The following is a 17,502-nucleotide window of genomic DNA, read 5'->3' on the forward strand; positions in this document are numbered from 1 at the left end:
AATTATTAGCAAGAATCTTGTTCACCTTTATATTGTACAGGGCTAGCTTTAAATGCAGCTACAAGAGACTTGATAGGTTGGCCCAGTTGAGTACAGTCCTCACAAATTAGGAATGAATGAGTAAATTCAAGTTATCTGGCATGACCTTATGCAACAATAGCAAGTGAAGTCAAGGACATCTGCCTATGGTAAGGCATTGTGGAATAGCTTTCTTCGACTTGTAATAACACCAAAAAAAAAAAAAAAAAAACCTCTCATGTGACTGCTTGCCAACCAAATTTATTCCCATGGAGATGAAGTCCAATGAGTACATAAAATGTTCAAGTGAGCTTCTATCTTCTTTGGGAAAAAAAAAAAAAAAAAAAAAAAAACAGAGAAAATATGCTATTGATATAGATGGAGAAAATTGCTGGATTTTATTTACTCATATTCCATTCTACCTTTGTGCTTGCAAGAGGCCAGCAAGATACTATATCATAATTACAGACTCCCCTAGCAGCTTGAGTATCAATAGACCCTATTGTTCCAAGTCTTGCAAGCTCCTGAGCTCCTAGATTGCATCACACAGAAAAAGAGCGGGTGCTAATTACATTGCATATTTATACTTCCCTGTTCCCACCACTACTCACATCATTCACTGTGGGTTCTAATTAGCTCAGTCAGAGATGGGGGGGATAAAATTTTAAGCAATTTCAAATAAATATGGGGTTTGCTATCACTGAGAAATTTGGCAAAATGCTAACCTTACCCACATACACTTTATCTCCTCTTTCCAAAGAAACTAGATAACATTTTTGTCGTGCTTCGATTCAGCCAAGGATCATAGCTTCTTAAATAATACCAACTTAGCTGGTTGCCATTTTGGCATTTTCCCGAAATTGGAGGGAAAAAAATCCGTTTTGAATATAATTTTTGTTGGGCTCTGAAGTGATGGCTGTGAAAACAACCACCAATAACCCTTCCACACACCCTTTTCTCTGCTGGTTCATAAACAATTTTGCCCAGAATCCTTGCCTTTTTATGCTCTGCAAATTCTAATGTATGGTTGCTTAGGAAAAGGATTTCCTAAAGGGTCATACTCTGGAAAAATAATCTTAATTACTCCAGGTACCAATCCATGGTTTCAAATTTGGAAGGCACCTATGCTCAGTACTATATCACCAACGTGGCTACGGATTTTGAAAAATCACTTTTTTTTTTTTTTTTTTTTTTTTTTTTGAGTGGAAGCACCTAAAACTTCTCTTGAGATAAACAAGAGCAGAGCGGCTCCTTTTTCCCACCACCTCATTATTAATTCATCTGGCTTCAGAATCTCAGTCCTAATCAGGGAGATGGTTCCTGCGGCTGCACTTACAATCAGCTCAAAGCCAAAGTGGCCTCATGCAATCACCCTCCTCAGGGCTACAGCTGACTCCTAATGAAGACAATCATCTGAAGGAAACCGATATGCTGAGACCCAGTAGAGGTGTCTTGGTGAAAGCTTGGGAGTTCACACCAGCTGCCTTCTCCCTAACCTCCACCTCCATCGTGGGGACCCACAGACCCCAAAGGGGAAGGAAGACACAGCAACCTCCAGAGGGGACCGGAGACAACCAAAACCAGAGGCCAAGGCTGGCTGCCTCAGGACTGAACACAGCCCACAAAAACATTCTGTTTTTCCTACCTTCCTCCTCCTGCCCCAATATATAGTACCTTATTAGTGGCCAACACTTCAACATTGGAAGTATTTACAAAAAAATCCAGGGGGTCAGTTTCTTTTGACAATTAATATGCTCTGTAAACAGAAGGTCCACATTCTGACATGTTAGAAATTAGAATGTGCTGAGTCAAGGCAGCCACATTTCCACAGGATGAACACTGTGTCTTGTCATCCCCACCCACCAGCCTGGTCCAGCCTTTCACCTGCCTCACTCCTGTAGACATAGGAGTTTGGATTCGCACTGAATCCAAATCCCCAGGGTTCTCCCTCCATGTGGATCTCTTCTCCAACTTGCTCCAGATGGTGGTTTGCCTAATCCAAAATGCCAGCCAATAAAGACAGAGAAAGATGTAAAGCAGATGGTTCTATTTCTGGAAACTTATATCGAGGAAAGATCAGGCCTCATTGTTCCCTCATTCAATATGGTTTTGTTGAGCACCCTCCTTGTGCCTGGTACAGTTTGAGGAGCTGGAGATGCAACAGCAACGAGACAAGATCCCTGCCCTCACTAAGCTTTCTTTCTCTCATGAGACAGGCAATAACTAGAAAAACAAATATGTACCCCATTTAATAAATGGTAAGTTCTGAGAGACTGAATATACAAAGGATGATGGCCAAAGCATATTATATGTATTACATACATACATACACATACACACAGAATTCTGGCCCATGACCTTCAGCAACCTGCCCAGGAAACCAAGCCAGGAAGCCACCATCCTATAATCAGCCTTGTAGGAGGTCAGACCATGATCTCTACCGATAGTTAAGGGCCCCAGACAATAAACCCTGTAACAATTGGCCCTAAATGGCCAGGACTCAATTAATAACTTGCAGCTTCCCTAAATTTTGTCCCTGCTTCCAACTTAGGACCAACCAAAAAAAAAGCCAAATATAGATACTGAGCCATTCACACAGGAGGCCTCTCTAGTTAGTCCACCTACAGCCTCCCCAGGAAAACACTTCTCCTGGAGCATTTTTCTTTTTCCATTGGAAAGCCTTCCCACTCCTCTGCCTGCCTTTGAGTCTCTGCCAAATGCAAGGGATGAAGGTGGACTCCCTTGCTGTAGCCAACTCTTAAGTAGCCTTTGCATATTCTCTTTTGGGTGGTCTTCATTTATGTCCATAGGGCTCTAAAGCAAAACAAAGTTATAGGCAATCTCAGGATCCATGTGAGAGGTGAATGCCACCAGAAGTAGGGTGGAGCCATGGGGGCAGCCAGATGAGGCCAGATTTGGGAGACTAATATTGCTGAGGTGTTAAATGTGAGGTGAAAATGAAAGTAAGGCATCAAAGGAGGCTCCTATTCCACTTTCCTCCTATTTTCCAGCCCAAATTAGTATCTCCCCGGACCTCCATCCTGGACACTCCCAGTGCCACCCTCTTGAAGTCATTCTCCCAGCAGTACAACTAGATGTAGACCAATGTGGCCAAGAGTGGATGAGGCCAAGCATGTGGCCTGGGAGTTTGTGAGGAGAGAACAACAAGAGTGGTAAGGTAACAGCCAAGTCAGGGTGGTCTTTGTGTGGAAAGTTCTGAAGCCCCTTACGGAAAAGGCTCCACCCCAGTCAGGAAATCCCAGGCCACTGAGATCCCCTTCCTGCAGAGGGCCCAAGGTTCCTCTCTTTCTCAGTCAGCTTCACTCCCCTTTCATGGTGGTGCCAGGACCTTATGGTCAACCTTGTTGGTACCCACAGTTTCCAATCCCCTCACCATGTGTGTGCAAAGCCAGCCTGACATCCAGCCAGCTTTTCAGGCTACAGGAGCCTGGGGAACGTGATGCCTCCCCTACCACCCAACCCAGCACAGCAGCCCTGGGCAGTGACCAGCAGGTGGGGGGTGGTGAAACACTCCAGCTTTCTCACCCCTTGGCCAGGTGTGGGTTTTGAGGGGTGTGTTTTGCACCATTTTCCGGTGACCCACTGCAGTAGCCAGCCTGAAAGCACCCTTCCTCTCTCGTTCACCCTCAGCTAACACTGCCCTGCCCAATCAACAGATTGCCCTTAAATCCTTGGCTCAAAGGCAGCTTCTGGGGGACCCAAATTCAGGTTACCCACTAGGATCAGAATGTTTGTGTCCCCCCAAAATTCATATGTTGAAATTTTTTTTTTTTTTTTTTTTGTCTTTGTTGCTATTTCTTGGGCCGCTCCCTCCGCATATGGAGGTTCCCAGGCTAGGGGTCGAATCGGAGCTGCAGCCACCGGCCTACGCCAGAGCCACAGCAATGCGGGATCCAAGCCGCGTCTGCAACCTACACCACAGCTCACGGCAACGCCGGATCGTTAACCCACTGAGCAAGGGCAGGGACCGAACCCGAAACCTCATGGTTCCTAGTCGGATTCGTTAACCACTGCGCCACGACGGGAACTCCCATATGTTGAAAATTTAACTTTCAAGGTGATCTTTTAAGAAGTGTGGCCTTTGGGAAGTGATTAGATCATGAGGGTAGAGCCCTCAGGTATGGGCCTTAGTGCCCTTAAATAAGAGACCTCAGAGGGCTCCCCAGCCCCCTCCACCATACAAGCATACATCAAGAATTCAGCAGTCTACAACCTGGAAGAGGGTCCTCAACCTGACCTTACAGGCACCCTGATCTTGGTCTTCCAGCCTCTAGAACTGTGAGCAATTAATTCTGTTTATAAGCCGCTGTCTATGGTATTTTGATATAGCAGTCTGAATGGACTGTGACAACACCTATGACAGATTCTTTTTTTTTCAACTCTGAAATAGAATCCATGTACTGCAAAACAAAAAACAAACATATGAATCACCTCCTGGTCATGATTTATGAATACCATTGCCTACTAAAAGGGAGCATGATCCCTGGAAAAAAGGCCGATTCTAGAGATGGGACAAGGAAAATAAAAGATCATGGAACATTGCATACCCAAAAGTGAGGAAGCGCTCAAAGAATGATGAGAACATCTTAAAAGAACATAGGAGGCAGCATGAAAGCCTTCTCACTGGCTAAATTTGGGACAGCTTGCATATCAAAATAAATTAAAACATCAATGTATAATAACCCCCTGAATAAAATAAGAATCTGAATCTTATCCAGATAATAAAGAAATTAAAGAAACATGGAAAAGGGAAAGCTCTTCCTTTTAAGAGAATGTTGACTAAAAAGTATAAAATTAGTAAACCATCATAGCAAAAATTGAGGCCAAAAAAAAAAAAAAATCACCCATGATGTTAATCCAGAAAAAAATATAGAAAGGAAAGTTTAGGGATGCATGGGATATTTATATGGTCTCAATTATCTCCCCACAAATTTATTTATTACTTACAAAGGGAAAATGGTATCTATACGGTAGAGAAAATGGAACAAAATAAAGACCATTTCCTTAGATACGCCCAAAGACGTTCACTTACTTCTTAGTAAGAAAGGTATGAGGAATAAGGCCAAAAGCCCAGTGACTATATTGCATACATATTTGTTACATATGCTATGCTTACATCGATATACTACCTACATGTACACGAGGTTAGGGCCATTTTTAACTACTGCCTTTACTCTTTTCACCAAGACTAGGTTTTTTTTTAGAGAAACACACCACATCCAGAGGAGCCCCACCTGCTTACTCTTCAAAATCATTCGTGATCATCTATGTTGTTGCAGATGGCATTATTTCATTCTTTTATGGCTGAATAATAATCCATTGCATACACGCACCATATCTTCGTCATACTGAGTGAAGTAAGTCAGAGAAAGACAAATATCATATGATATCACTTACATATGGAGTCTAATAAAAAATGATACAGAACTTATCTAAAAGACAGAAACAAACTTACAGATTTTGAAACTGATCTTATGGTTTCCATAGGTGAAACCATTGGAGGGAGAGGGAATTTGGGAGGGTGGGAATAACACATACACTTACACACTACTGTATAAAATACATCATTAACGAGAACCTACTATATAGCACAGTAAAATCCACTCCTATAGACAGTAGGAAATACTACTATCTATTCAACAGTTTGTAATAACCTATATGGAAAAAAATAGATACATTTATATACATGACTGATTCACTTTGGTGTACACTTGAAACTAATACAACATTATAAATCAACTATACTACAATAAAATTATATTTTAAAAAATAATTCATGGAGTCTCTGTTGTGGCACAGCAGAAACAAATTTGACTCGTATCCTTGAGGCTTCGGATTCCATCCCTGGCCTTGCTCGGTGAGATAAAGATCCAGCATTGTTGTGACCTGTGGTGTAGGTCATAGACATGGCTCGGATCCACATTGCTGTGGCTGTGGCATAGGCTGGAAGCTGTAGCTCTGACTGTACCCCTAGCCTGGGAACTTCCTTAAAAAAAAAAAAAAGATATATATATATATATATATATATATATATATAATTCGTGTTCAGGACTGAGACAATGAAAGAGGCTGTGAGTGAAGTTAAGTTAACCCATGAGCTCTCACGAACTCAATGGCCCCAAGGCAGCTATGGTCATTTTCTGTCCCTAAATGAATATGCATATGCCTGCAACCCCTTTCCTGCTGCTTAAATCGCTTCCTACTCTGTTTTTATCTGCCTAATATTTAAATACCAAATTGCAACATAATTGCTTTTCTCTTCCTCTGCCCTCCTCAAGCCAAAAGGCCAGGGCTCATTTTTTTTTTTTTTGAAAATACAATTTTTTTAAATATAGTTAATTTACAATGTTGTGCCAATTTCTGCTGTACAGCAAGGTGACCCAGTCATATATATATATATATATATATATATATATATACACACACACACATTCTTTTCCTCATAATGTCTTCCATCATATTTTACCCCAAAAGACTGGATATAGTTCCCTGTGCTATACAGTAGGACCTCATTGCTTATCCATTCTAAATGTAATAGTTTACATCTCCTAACCCCAAACTCCCTATTATTCATACCAATGACGTTTATCACTTAAAATCAGAAGTTTTCAACTTCTTTTAGCTGCATGTAGTGAGCTAAATGTTGCCCCCCAAAAGATATCTGTGTCCTAATCCCTAGAACCTGTGAATGGGACCTTATTTGGAAATTTTGTTTAATTGCAGATGTAATTAAATTGTTTTGAGATGAAGAGCTTATCCAGGATTATCCCTGTAAACCCAAAATGCCATCACTATCCTTATAAGAGATACACAGAGGGAAAGTAGACACATCCACAGAAGATAAAGTGATAAGAAGACAGAGGAGAGAGATGCAGTCACAAGCCAAAAGCCACCAGAAACCAAAGGAGATAAAGAATAATTCATTCGCTCCTAGGTCTTCTCGATGGGGTGGTCCTACCACCTTGATTTCAGACTTCTGGCCTCTAGAACTATAAAAGAATACATTCCTGTCTTTTTTTTAATTTTTACTTTATTGTATTTTTATGGGGGTATGGTTGATTTACATTGTTATACAAGTTTCAGGTGTACAGCATAGTGATTCAAAATTGTTATAGTTCATACTCCATTTATTATAAAATATTGGCTATATCCCCTGTGCTCAACAATATAACTTTCTACCTTATTTATATTATCCTTAGTAGTTCGTACCTCTTAATCTCCTACCCCTATCTTTTCCCTACCCCCTGTCCTCTCCGCACTGGTAAGCACTAGTTTGTTCTCCATAGGAGACATAGAGAACAGACTTACTGATGCCAAGGGCCGGGGCGGGGGAGTGGGATGGATTGGGAGTTTGGGGTTAGTTGATGCAAATTATTACATTTAGAATGGATAATCAATGAGGTCCTACTGCATAGCACAGGGAACTATATCCAGTCTCTTGGGATAGAACACGACATTAGATAATATGAGGAAAAGAATGTATATATATGTATGACTTGGTCACTTTGCTGTTGGCACAACATTGTAAATCAATTATACTTTAATAATTTGTCTTTTGAAGTCACCAAGTTTGGACAATCTGTTACCACAGCCACAGCAAATACACAGTAGAACCTTTCTTTCAAATGACATCTTACAGGGATCCTCATATGTAAAATAGATCAAAGAAAACCTATTGTCCAACATGGGCAGAGAGCAGCAGCCTCCCATCACAGGCTACCTCCCCTCTCCCCACTCCCTTCCTATTCTGCCAGTGACCCAGGACATGGAAGGCAAGGCTCACTCCCAAAGGCCAGGGAGCAACAAAGTAGCTCTTAAAGAACAGAGTATGAAAACCATTCTTCTACATCATTCATCAGAGTCAGGATTCTAATGCTGTCATTTCCTGGACCTGTATCCCATTCCATGTGCCTGCCTTTCCTCTCCTTGCTGTTTCTATTTAACCAATATTTGCACTGCATGAGTGTCCTTTGGGGAAGGTGCACAAAAATAGGTATGTGGGTTGTGCAGCTGGCTCTCAGTCTCTGACACACAGCCTCTGGAACATTCCCCTGATAATGACAGCTCATTAGGGTTCCTGTCCCCTGTTTTAAACTTGTAGTCATGTGCCTTCCCCTTTTCCTCAGCCTCCAGTGTTGGTTCTACCTCCACTCCCATGGCTCATGTGTGGTCTGTTCCAGAACTTTCCTTTTCAATTCATTTGATGTTTTTCAGCCTCAGATTCCTGATTTTGACTCTAGCTTGTGGTTTCATTTTGTGCATCCTCTGAAGCACTTCAGTCTGTCCTGAGTCACCTGCTCCAGATCAGACATTACTTCCCTATAAAGTTAGCAGGTGTTTTCCACCATCCCATCTGGACTTTCTGAAGCCAGTAGAATTATTCCCTCAAGTACCACTCAGAGTTGCTTCTGTATGTTTCGATGCCATTCAAAGGGTATGATTAATACCCAAGATGTAGAGACAAAATCACATGCCTTACAAAAACTCTATGAGTAGGACATGGAAGACCAACTTTGTACTACAAGTAGCATATAGCTTAGATCATAATTTCAAGACTGCCTGCATATTCTTCTCTGCATTTTTATCATTCACTTTTAAATGGCATTGACCTAGCAGCTGCCCATATAGCCTTTCCCTCCTCATGAAACAGAGAGATGTGTCAACTTTCATGCTCAAATTCCATGCTCAACTTCCAGTCTATACATAAACACATCATATATTATCACTCCAAACCTTTTTCCATGCTCTCATTCAACAACACTGTTATTAAACAGCTGAGGTTCTGTTCAAGCTATCACATGCTGGTGTTGCCCAAGAGTGAATTATTCTGTTTCAGTCTAGAGATATTTGTGCCATTATTTGGAGGTGTGTTAAATTTTGTCCTATTATTCTATAAAAATGAATAGTAAACAGAAAAATGAAAGTGCTGATATAAGTAACAAGACATATACTTCATGTAAACTTAACACAGTCAAGGAGAAGATGAAAATCATTAAGCAGCTGGAAGATGAAGAATCTTTCACCTTAATCTGAATCTCATTGGACTTAGGCAGGTCAATTGCGTGTTCAATTAATTGTGAGGGAAAAGAACACAATTAAAGAACATGTACCAGGAGTTCCTGTCGTGGCTCAGTGGTTAGCAAACCTGACTAGCATCCATGAGGACATGAGTTCAATCCCTGGCCTTGCTCACTGGGTTAAGGATCCGGCATTGCTGTGAGCTGTGGTGTAGGTCACAGACGCAGCTCAGATCCTGCATTGCTGTTGCTCTGGTATAGGTTGGTGTCTACAGCTCCGACTGGACCCCTAGCCTGGGAACCTTCATATGCCATGGGTGCAGCCCTAAAAGACAAAAAAAGAAAAAGACCAAAATAAATAAATAGCATGTACCAAATGTTGGACATAAATCATAAATGATTGTGTTTAAAAAACTGAGATGTAATTAGGGATCTTATCACTCTTTTAGGTTTCTGGGAATGGAACTCCTACCTCCTTTATACCAAGTAAGTCTATCATCTGGCTTCCCCACATGCAACTGTTGTGTAACTTTTCAAGGATGTATTATACATGAAAGGAGAGAACTGCCTATAATTAGGACCAAAATAAAGAGGCAAAAATATTGAAGCCTAAATTGATATCAACCTAAAACCAATATCAGCAGGAATTTAATATTACTGTAAAGCAAATAAATTTGAACTGAAAAAAAAACACAGCCATGGGCTTCTCCCCATGACAGAAACCATCTAACAAAAGTACAATGACAAATACTGTGAAGAAAAATCTCCATAAATATGAAATGACCTATGCACAAGGGTATTCTTGGCTGAGACATTTGTAATAGCAAAATACTGGAAACTCAAATGTCTCTCCGTAGGCTGAACTGTCCCTAATACATAGTGGAAAACCATATAGCAAAGTTAAGATCTCTATGAATTAGCATGAAGTGACTTCCAGAAAATACTGTTCATTTAAAAAAATCAAGGTATAAAATATTATATAGTTTCACACATTGTATGTAAGAAATAGAAGTAAATATACACAGATAATTTGCTTAGTTTTCAAAGAAACATAAAAATTAGATAATGCTTATCTATAGAGGGTGGTGATAATAGGGTGGAGAAGAAAAGGATAGGAACATATCTAAATATACTTTTGTACACAATTTTGATTTTTGAAGTATGTAAATAGTCTACATATTTGAGAATTAAAGTAAATAAAAAATAAGCCTTAAAATCATACATAGTCAGAAACAAAATGAACCCAACTGTATATAAAATTGGCAACCACACAGAAAAAAAGCAGTATTCAAAATTTATTTGACTACAACACTATGTACCTCTGTACATTCTAAAGGCAAATGACAAAAAAAAAGAAATAGTAAACAGTGCGTTTACTATGAAAATGCTGGAATTCTAATTTTCTAATCATTTTATGATTACTATTTGTTTAGGGAGGGAAGCTAAGAGTTTTATACCGAGTCAAGTTGTCTCTCACATGTAAAGGTAAAATATGCTACCACATATTCTTCTGTGGAAAAAAAAATCACTTAAAAATATGCTGCAGAAACCAAGAGAAGAATCATATTTAGGAGATCAAAAATGCATCCCAAAAAATCAAATACCTGGGAATAAACCTGACCAAGGAGGTGGAAGATTTATATGCTGAGAACTATAAATCATTAATCAAGTAAATTAAAGATGAAAAGAAATGGAAAGATATTCCGTGCTCCTGGGTTGGAAAAATTAATATTGTGGAAATGGCCACACTACCCAAAGCAATCTACAGATTCAATGCAATCCCTATCAAATTCCCCATGACATTTTTCACAGAACTACAACAAACAATCCAAAAATTTATATGGAACCACAAAAGACACAGAATTGCCAAAGCAATCCTGAGAAACAAAAACCAAGCTGGAGGCATAACTCTCCCAGACTTCAGGCAATATTACAAAGCCACAGTCATCAATACAGTGTGGTACTGGTACCAAAACAGACAGACAGACCAATGGAACAGAACAGAGAACCCAGAAATAAACCCTGATACCTATGGTCAATTAATCTTTGACAAAGGAGGCAAGAGCATAAAATGGGAAAAAGACAGTCTTTTCAGGAAGAATTTCTGGGAAAATTGGACAGCTGCATGCAAATCAATGAAACTGGAACACACCCTCACACCATGCACAAAAATAAACTCAAAATGGCTGTAAGACTTAAACATAAGACAAGACACCATCAAACTTCTGGAAGAGAACATAGGCAAAACATTCTCTGACATCAACCTTACAATTGTTTTCTCAGGTCAGTCTCCCAAGGAAACAGAAATAAGAGCAAAAATAAACCAATGGGACCTAATCAAACTGACAAGCTTTTTCATAGAAAAGGAAATCATAAAAAAAAAAAGAGACAACTTACAGAATGGGAGAAAATAGTTTCAAACGATGCAACTGACATGAGTATAATCTCAAGAATATACAACAACTTATACAACTCAATGGCAAAGAAGCCAATAACCCAATGGAAAAATGGGCCAAAGACCTGAATAGTCATTTCTCCAAGGAAGATATACAGATGGCCAACACGCACATGAGAGAATGCTCAACATCCCTGATTCTTAGAGAAATGCAAATCAAAACTACCACAAGATACCACCTCACACCAGGAAAAATGGCCACCATTAATAAGTTCACAAATAACAAATTCATGGAGAGGTTGTGGAGAAAAGGGAACCCTCCTGCACTGTTGGTGGCAATGTAAGCTGCTACAACCACTATGGAAAACAGTATGGAGGTACCTTAGAAAATTATACATAGAACTACCATGTGACACAGAAATCCCACTCCTGGGCATATATCCGGACAAAACTTTCCTTGAAAAAGACCCAGGCACCCACATGTTCATTGCAGCACTATTCACAATAGCCAAGACATGGAAACAACCTAAATGTCCATCAACAGATGATTAGATTAAGATTTGGTGTATATATACACAATGGAATACTACTCATCCATAAAGAACAACATAATGCCATTTACAGCAACATGGATGGAACTAGAGACTCTCATTCTGAGTGAAATCAGAAAGAGAAAGACAAATACCATATGATATCACTTATATCTGGAATGTAATATATGGCACAAATGAACGTTTCCACAAAGAAATTCATAGACGTGGAGAATAGACTTGTGGCTGCCCAAGGGGAGAGGGAGGGAGTGGGAGGGATCGGGAGCCTGGGGTTAACAGATGCAAACTATTGCTCTTGGAATGGATTTACAATGAGATCCTGCTGTGTAGCACTGAGAACTATGTCTAGATATGTACATCAAAACACAACAATGGGAGGAAAAATTATGTATACATGTATGTGAAACTTGGTCCCCATGCTGTATGGCGGAAAAAAAATAAATTAATTAATTAAAAAAAAGAATTATCATACTGCAAATAACAATCAATGGGAATGCAAATTTCACTGTTACAAGTCATTGAGTTGAAGATATGAGAATTAGTTTTAAATACAACATATAATCAGAATTTATTGTGAAACCATATAATAAAAATAACTTTAAAAACTGAAAAAAAAATTGTCAACTGTATAAAATGATTTACCTGTCTTCCCTTACTCAGCCTGGGCTTCAAACAAGAATGTATGTTGGATTTTTATGTTCAAGATGGATTTCACATCTCAGGATCTAAGTTGGCCCTGTAATGCTACCCTTGGCAGCTTTCTCTGTCTCACCAATGCCAGAAAGCATGTTTATTGAGTCCTGTCCTTTCTCCCAGAGTTCAGATAAACGCATTTGCCATGTTTGATTACCACTTAAAACAACCTATATTATTCTGTTCCAGCATTTGCTCTAATAATAGATAAACTATTGACATGGTTAAGATGCTGTTTGGGGAGAATCACTAAAGTATTTTTTTCCTTCTTCCCTTCAAGCATAGAGCAGCAAAATAACCATTTCTACTGCCAAAGAACTCAGGCAATTATTTTTTGCAACTTAAAAAACTCATACCAAACGACTTAAGTCTTAGAGATTTGTGTTTTTCAATCGGTAAAGACAAAATAAAAAGCTAGTTTATAGCAGATATCATATTCTTCAATCCCTCTTTTTATCATCTTCCACCTGTTACAAATGTCCCTGAATTTACTATATTTTAAACTTGGAAATGAATACATTTTAAAATGCATACAATAAAATGCATCATTGGCAATTTATTTCTGGTTGGTGAAATTCTATGTAATTACTTTTTTCTTTATACTTTTATATTTTTCAGTTTCCTGCAAAGCCTATATATAACTTTCATATCCACAAAAATAGATGTTTAGATCAGTAGACAAATTTTTGTATATATAACATATAATATAAAAAACATAATTATGTCTTTAAAATATGCACAAAAAAACCCACAAAGAAAACCAACACAGTTACTTTGTCTACGACTATGACAAATTATTTTCTCCTTTCCTCTGCTTTTCCATATTTTCCAAGTTTTCTATGATGAATGTATACATATTACTATTATCATGCTTAGTAGATTTTTTTATTATTGTTTTTGTTGGTGAGGGAAAAAACAAGTCAAGATCATTAATCAGTTGGAGACCACCAGGATAAGGATAATTAATTTAAAATATAGATACAAATTAACTTATTTACAAACCCTTATAGATCCACAGACATAGAGAACAAATTTACAGCTACCAAAGGGGAAGGGGGGATTAACGAGGAGTTGGGGATTAACAGCTACAAACTACTATATTTAAAATAAATAACCAACAGGGATCTACAGTGTAGCACAGGGAACTGTACACAAATATTTTGTAATAACGTGTAAGGGAAAAGAATCTTAAAAATATACAGATAGGTGATAGATAGATGGATAGATAGATAGATAGATAGATAGACAGACAGACAGATCTAGATCTGTATAACTGAATCACTTTGCTGTATACATAAAACTAACACAACATTGTAAAGTAACTATACTTCAATTAAAAAAAAATGAAGATGGGAGAAGGCAAGAAAGAGACATTAAGACACATACTCAGCTTCCACATCTGCTCCAGCCACACAGGGTGAGTAGCAAATGAACATCCTTCTCAGACTGATCTCACTCACGCTCCCAGTTCTCAGTTCTATACCTTTGTAGGTCACAGCAGAAGGGAGGCAGACTTCACTACCTTTGTAACTGAGAAGACCCTTATGGGGCCTTCCCAGGTTAGGCCCCTCCCCTAATAGTGTTTGGCCCTTCCCCATAGTGTTTGGCCTCACTATGTATTGGGCACATGAACTTTCCCTAACACTTTTCCCTTCCCAAATTTTCCACTGTACCCTGAAACCATACAGCCCCACCACACTTGTTCTTTCTACTTGGCACATGAATTGGAGAGCTGTGTATGTATTTGCAAAGAAAGATGTGGTTGCTTGTCAAGCCCAGATTTAAGTTCCCTAAAACAGATTTTGGTTTATAGGACTCTTTCAAACTGCATTACTTTTGCCCTAAAAAAGTTTTCCTCCTTGCCGCCACATTACAGAGAAACATTTTAAGGCTTGCCTTAAAAAAACGACAGGACAGGAGGCTGAAAGCACAATAAGAAATGTGATTCCCCTGATAGAAAAACCAAGCCTCACAGACATAACTTGATAACAACTAAGAGCCTCTAAGTACAGATACCTCTGTTTTTTAAAAACATCCCGGGGTAAATGCCTGTTGTGCATTTTGTAACAAACTGACAAGTTTTCTTTTGCTATTGTGTTAGCTTGTGTGACCCAAGTATCCAATCTACACTGGGCTTGAGAACTATTTTTAATAATCCCTGTTGCCTCTGTAGTACATGGTGACAAGGAACATACAGGAGCAGATGCTGTTACAAGTCCTCAGCCCTTGAGTGTTTATACTAGTGTTGCACTCATAATCATTCCTCTTTGAGCCTCTCTGTGAGCAGAGTGATCATTTCTTTTTTGTTTTATTTTTCCTAATACCCTTCACTATGGTATCCAATATTTCTTTGGCCCTTCTGGGGCACCTTGAACCAATTTTTTCAGGAAATGTGTCTATGCTGCTTTATTAATTCCATTTTTGGGCTGTCATTTCATCTCTCTCTGCTCCCCTTCCACACTCCAAGAACAGCTTTTCTCAAAGTGGAAAAAACTAAGCTTTAGAGTCAGATGTACTATGACACAAGCTGGACCCTCTCTGGGTTGATTAGTGTGGGCAACTCATTCTCACCAAATTGCAACCTGATCATTTCAAAGAAGGATAAATAGCACTTATATCACAAGGCTGCCACAACAAAAAGGGATACTGTATAGAAGTTTCCAGCCAATAGCAGACCTCATGGATAGGCAGCCATTTGTCTAATCAGTCACATCATTAACTCTTGTCCTCGCCTACCCCTCCTGTCAATGTCCTGCCTTGTAAGCAATCACCAAGGGCTTCTCCTAGTGCCTTGTTATTTCATGGCTTAGATGATTTGAGAGTTGTTCTGACCTCTGTATATTTCCCTGGGTGCTTTCTCTGCTTTATCATCCAAGACCATTAAATACCTTTGGTCTGAATACCAGTCCCTTAGGTCCTTGCCATTAAACCTTAGCAAAAAGTTGAGTTGTGCCTCCCTCTTTTGTTTTCTGTGTTGATTTAAGTATCTATTCAGCAAACATGCCTGAGCGCTTGGACCTGTCCAGACTTGTAAAAGTGAGGCATCTACCTGCTCTGGGCTCACAGTCTAGGAGAGAGACCCAAAACACACACCTATCGCTCTGCTAGAGGAAGTGGGGCTGAATTTTTGACAAGTGATTTTACTTTGTGAAATCAAACAGCGGCAAGATAGCACAGCCTGGAGGGACCTGGATATAGCCTGAAGCCATAAGAAGCAGATGTCTGAGGACCTTCTTGTATTTCTAGGTTGCAAATAAAAAAGGAGGTAAAAGGACAAGTACAATACCCTCCCCTATAAATGAAATATCTAGAAGAGGAAAATTCATACTGACAGAAAGTAGATCAGAGATTAGCAAGGGCTGAGGAGAGGGCAGATGGGAAGTTACTTCTCAATGGGGACAGTTTCAGTTTGGGGTGATAAAAAAGTTTTGCAAACTGGTGACAGTGGTGTATGTCGTAAATGTTATCAAGGTCACTGAATTGCATACTTAAATGATTATGGTTAGAGTCACAGATGTTATATATATTTACTACATTAAAAAGTAAGGAAGTGAAGTCAAAATTGAGCAACAGACAGTAAAGTATCTCCCTTACCACCATATCCCATCCCCTCTGAATTACACGTGCTTGTGTATGAAACTGAGCAGGGCCCTGTGGGGCTCCTGGGCACAAGCCTTTATGTGTCCCTCATCTCTTGATTTTAGGGAATAAACTTCAGCCTCTATGACTTTCCCTGAGTCCCAAAGGGTAGGTTCAAACAGCTGCTAATCAGGGAAGGGAGGGGATACAGAGACCAGGGAGGAGCAGTCAAGAAACAACAGCGCAGCCTTGGGGAAGAGTCTGGTTCCTCCTCAAGGGATACACATAACAATATCTTTGAGCTTTTCTGCAGAACTTAAACCCCCAACAAATGAAAGATATTATTGAAGCATTCCCCATTCCAGAAAGAAGACTGTCAGACTCTCGAATACCAGCTTTGCAAATAATGCACACTTGCCTCTACCCTGCCTTATCTGTGGCCCTATTTTTCACTCCCCAAACTATAAAACCACCTCCCAATCTCTCCTAAGGGGGGGCACAGTCTTTAAGGCATTAGCCTGCCATGACCCTCCTTTGCCTGGTAAAGCAATCAAGCTATTTTGTCTCCTTTGCCCGAAACTCTGTCTCGGTGTTTCTATTTGGCACTGGTGAACAGAGGCCGAGTTCCAACAAACGTACACAAACTTTTCAAATTAATTCCATCAGTGAGTGTTTTGGGAAAGCCTGATGTGTGTCAGGCACTGTGGAGGGTACTAGAGAAGAACAAAAAGAACCTCATATCTATGCTCAGTCCAGACCTGCAGCCCAAAGTGCCACCGTCCTGTTCGTCCAGCTCAAGGGCCACGTCCTTCAGGAAGCTTCTAAGGTAACCAGGTTGGAATGAATGGTCCTCTGGACCATATGCCCCCTGTTTTGTTGCCCAGTTGTCTGAGCCCTCTTTTCAGTCTCCCTCTATTTTGCACTTGCCATCTAAGTCTCTGCCCTGGCAAACTCCTTCAAGGTCTAAAATCTAACTTGTCAAATTTACACCCATCCCCTCAGGCAGGGTATGGCCCTCAGCCTATGCTGAGTCCAATCTTCTGGAGAACAACATTTTCAGAGCCTGCCAACAGCCCAGTAGCAGCCCCTCCCCATCTGCTTTAATCACTTAATCCTCTCATCCCTCTTCACTGTACTGCCTTTGTAAGCTGCTGGTTAACCACAGAGAGAAAAAGAAAAAAATGACCATTTCTCTCCTGTGAATTAGCCGTAGCCCCAGGAGTGCTGA

General features: G+C 39.8%; 1 protein-coding gene across 1 annotated transcript in view; it reads right to left on the reverse strand.

The window, feature by feature from the left end:
- Positions 1–17,502, reverse strand: part of THSD7B (thrombospondin type 1 domain containing 7B) — a 1,521,641-nt gene that overhangs the window by 1,248,190 nt on the left and 255,949 nt on the right.

The sequence above is a fragment of the Sus scrofa genome, chromosome 15 (assembly GCF_000003025.6).
Source record: "Sus scrofa isolate TJ Tabasco breed Duroc chromosome 15, Sscrofa11.1, whole genome shotgun sequence".
Lineage (NCBI taxonomy): Eukaryota > Metazoa > Chordata > Mammalia > Artiodactyla > Suidae > Sus > Sus scrofa.